This window comes from Kogia breviceps, chromosome 10, assembly GCF_026419965.1.
Source record: "Kogia breviceps isolate mKogBre1 chromosome 10, mKogBre1 haplotype 1, whole genome shotgun sequence".
Classification (NCBI taxonomy): domain Eukaryota; kingdom Metazoa; phylum Chordata; class Mammalia; order Artiodactyla; family Physeteridae; genus Kogia; species Kogia breviceps.
Window position 1 is genome coordinate 76141156 of NC_081319.1, and position 4291 is coordinate 76145446.

At 47.7% G+C, this 4291-nt stretch overlaps 1 pseudogene; it reads right to left on the reverse strand.

Moving 5' to 3' along the window:
- Positions 1-1895: 1895 nt before the first annotated feature.
- On the reverse strand, positions 1896-2697 carry LOC131764189 (zinc finger and SCAN domain-containing protein 5B-like; annotated as a pseudogene).
- Positions 2698-4291: the final 1594 nt, after the last annotated feature.

A 4291-nucleotide genomic window follows, 5' to 3' on the forward strand; every position in this document is an offset into this window, starting at 1 on the left:
TCGAAGCCACACCCCCTGCACTGGAAAGTGAAGTCTTAACCACTGGACCGCCAAGGAAGTCCCTATAAGGTTTTTCTATTCCCTAGAGAGACAAGAAAATAGTTTTTAAATGTTTGATTATATTTCCTAGTCCTAAACCTGAAATTGCCCAGTTCTACATCTTTAAAACAGCTTTCAAGGGCTTCCCTGGTGGCGCAGTGGTTGAGAATCCGCCTGCCGATGCAAGGGACACGGGTTCGTGCCCTGGTCCGGGAAGATCCCACATGCTGCGGAGCAACTAAGCCCGTGAGCTATGGCCGCTAGGCCTGCGTGTCCGGAGCCTGTGCTCCGCAACAGGAGAGGCCACAACAGTGAGAGGCCCGCATACCAAAAAAAAAAAAAAAAAAAACAGCTTTCAAGAGTGTACTAGTGGAACTTCCCTGGTGGTCCAGTAGCTAAGACTCCATGCTCCCAATGCAGGGGGCCCGGGTTCGATCCCTGGTTGGGAAAATATATCCCACATGCTGCAACTAAGAGTTCACATGCTAGTTCACATGCCACAGCTAGAGATCCTGCATGCGGCAACGAAGATCCTGTGTGCCACAACTAAGACCTGGCACAGCCAGATAAATAAATATTAAAAACAAAAAAAGACGGACTTCCCTGGTGGTGCAGTAGTTAAGAATCTGCCTGCCAATGCAGGGGACACAGGTTTGAGCCCTGGTCCGGGAAGTTCCCACATGCCGCAGAGCAACTAAGCCCGTGCACCACAACTACTGAGACTGCACTCTAGAACCCCTGCTCTGCAACAAGAGAAGCCACCGCAATGAGAAGTCCGAGCACCGCAATGAAGGTAGTCCTCACTCACTGCAACTAGAGGAAGCCTGCGTGCAGCAATGAAGACCCAACACAGCCAAAAAAAAAAGAAAAAGAAAGAATGTACTAGGTACCTGAATTCACAAGGATGAAGTTCCCATTTGATAGTTCTAAATTATTATGTGGCTATGTCCCTTGCCTCTCAGAGGAACCAAGGACTGGGAGGATGGTGGGGTGAGTCCAAAGAGGATATGCCTCCTTTACACAGTAGCAGGCAAGCTCCAGGCCTCAGGGCTATCGTGCTCCTTGAGGTCTTGGGAATGGGTAAATACATCTGGTATCCTGCCTGGGTCAGCATCCATACAGACACAAATATCCATGCACAAATAAACGTGCTTTCCTCCTAGGATTTTCCCCCCAGCAAATAATGGTTGGCATGCTGTCCACTCTGCATTACCTTGAAATCGTCATTTGTCATTGAATGCCAAATATTACTTCTGTAAGATAGCCAGGAGCCTAGATTTGTTGCCTTTACTTCCATACCTCTTGCTCACTCTTCAACCTGCTATAACATTCCTTCCATTCTTCTGAAACTTTCCTGCAAAGATCATCTGTAACCTCTTAACTGCAGAATATTGGTGAGGTTGTTTGATCTTTTTTTTTTTTTGACAAAAAAATGTATTTGTTTATTTGAAATTTAAATTTCACTGGTTTTCCTATATTTTATCTGGCTTCCATGCCAGGAGCATCCTATTTTACAATGAAATCATGCCTAAAAGGAAGACAATCAGCAGCAGCCTAAGTTTCATGATGAAGTACTTAAAACCACTACAACATGCATTGTCGAAAGAAGAACACAAACAAAAACTTATTTTAAAAAACATAGGCTATACTAAAGTAGAAAACAAAATCCAAAGGGAAAGATAAGTCGTCACTCAAAGATCCTTTTAATACACGTGGATGGAACCCCATTGGGTTCCAGTATCCTCCTAAGTTCTTCACATGTCATCCATCCTTTGTATCACGGAGGTGACAAATCATCCTGAATTCCCTTCTTAGAGCAGAAGGGACTTGGACCTGAGTGTGGGGTCCTGGGAAACTCATTTGGAATGTGTTTTCTGGTGGCGTTTGAAAGTCCCCAGCTGACAGAAGGCACTGTGACACTAGGGACACAAGTAGGGTTTGAGCACAGAGTGAGTGTGTCAGTGAATGTTGAGGTTCCCGCTGTGGCTAAAGACTTTGTCACAGTGCTCACATCGGAAAGGTTTCTCCTTGGTGTGGATCCTCTTGTGAGCATGCCGCATGGAGTCGTGGGTGAACTCCTTGGGGCAGAGATCACAGCAGTATGGCTTCTCTCCTGTGTGGATTCGCTGGTAAACCTGCAGGTCCGAAGGCTGCACAAACCCTTTGGAACAGATATTTCATTTAAACGGTGTCTCTCCCATGTGTGTCCTCTCGTGAAGGGTAAGCTGAGATGGATAAGGAAATCTCTTCTTGCATACCATATTCATAGGGTGCCCATCCCCAGGCTTCTTTTCCCTCGGGAAGACTGGTTGGTCCCACTGTGCTAGGTGAATCAACAGAATGGGACCCAAGTTGTCCTGAGAATTCTCCTTTGTCCAGAGATGTGGCTTCTTCCTGATGCACTTCTTGGGAAGTGGGACTGTTGGCCTGTTTCCATTTGAAACATCTTACACTCCTCGGAGAACCTCTTCTGTATCCACTCTTAGTGGAAACTTCTCCCTCAGGACCCTTGAGAATTTCAGGCTCTTGAGATGCTGTTTGATCTTGATCTTACTCAACCTTTCTCTGGAATCTGACACTATTGACCAATTCTTATACTTCCTTTGCCATTATGACAACAATTTACCTCCTACATCTCTGATGGCTTCCAGAATTCATCCTCAACTCCTCCCTTTCCCTTACCATCCTCCCCACAATCCTGTGAATCAATAAATCCTGAACAACCACAGGCTTATTCTTAAGCCTTCTCCAGTAGTCAACCTGCTACTGGAGTTGACTTTCTGAAACATATTCCTCCAGCCACCTCTAGGTTTGTGTAATTTATTACATTGTATCTTTTAAAAAATAAATTTGTTTTATTTATTTTTGTTTGTGTTGGGTCTTTGTTGCTGCTGGCGGGCTTTCGGAGAGCAGGGGCTACTCTTCGTTGCAGTGCGCGGGCTTCTCATTGCTGTGGCTTCTCTTGCTGCAGAGCATGGGCTCTAGAGCGGAGCCTCAGTAGTTGTGGCCCATGGGTTTAGCTGCTCCGCGGCACGTGGAATCTAACTGGACCAGAGCTCTAACCCGTGTCCCCTGCATTGGCAGGTGGATTCTTAACCACTGCGCCACCAGGGAAGCCCTACTACATTGTTTCTTTTTTTTTTTGGCGGTACGCGGGCCTCTCACTGCTGTGGCCTCTCGCGTTGCGGAGCACAGGCTCCGGACGCGCAGGCTCATTGGTCATAGCTCAAGGGCCCAGCCGCTCCGCGGCATGTGGGACCTTCCCGGACCGGGCACGAACCCGTGTCCCCTACATCGGCAGGCTGACTCTCAACCACTGTGCCACCAGGGAAACCCTACTACATTGTTTCTTTTCTTTTTTTAAAAAACATCTTTATTAGAGTATAATTGCTTTACAATGGTGTGTTAGTTTCTGCTTTACAACAACTTGAATCAGTTATACATATACATATGTTCCCATATCTCTTCCCTCTTGCGTCTCCCTCCCTCCCACCCTCCTACATTGTTTCTTAATCATCTATTTATACACGGCTGTTAACTTCACCAGACTCTGAACTCGAGGGCATGAACTGATCTTATCCATTAGGACACTGGCTTTGGCAGGGTGGGGAGTAAGGGATGTATTTCTGAGACACTCAAAAATGAGGTAGCATTTCCACTGCGTTCCCAAGTGCTCAGGTCTAGCCGGTTCGCCAACCCTAGGGCATATGCAGTAGGAACGGGGATCCTCTTCCCAAAGTTGCAACAAACCCTAGATTCTCATCTCATTTCACCCCGGTTCCGCCTGCCAGGCTTCCCCTTTAATCTTCCTCAAGCCTTGTCTTGGAAAGGATGCCCTCGAGGGCTCCTGACAGCTCTCTCCACCAATTTTGCGTAGGCAATTAGTGTTACGTTACCCTGACGAAGAAAGGCACCCTTCATTTTAGGGCTTCTTTCCTTCAATTCGGACTGGGCGGAGTCGCAGTGGGGAAAGAGTGAGAACCACTTTAGAACTGAACGGGCCGCGAAGAACGGCCGAGGCTGAGGCTCACCAGATGCCGAAGTGCAGCACTGGGTGCAAAGCCCGGGCATCCCCTGACCCGCGCCTCTCACGCTAAGCTCGACCCCCTTTAGGGCGGGACCTCCCACTTCAGCCAATTCTGGGAGCCGAACCCTGGCGGTTTGTACTCTTCCTTTCCAATGAGAAAAAAAGGAAGCCGCTTGGTTCCAATGACCAATCGGAGAAGGCGGCGCCTGGTTGTCAGGCAGGTTT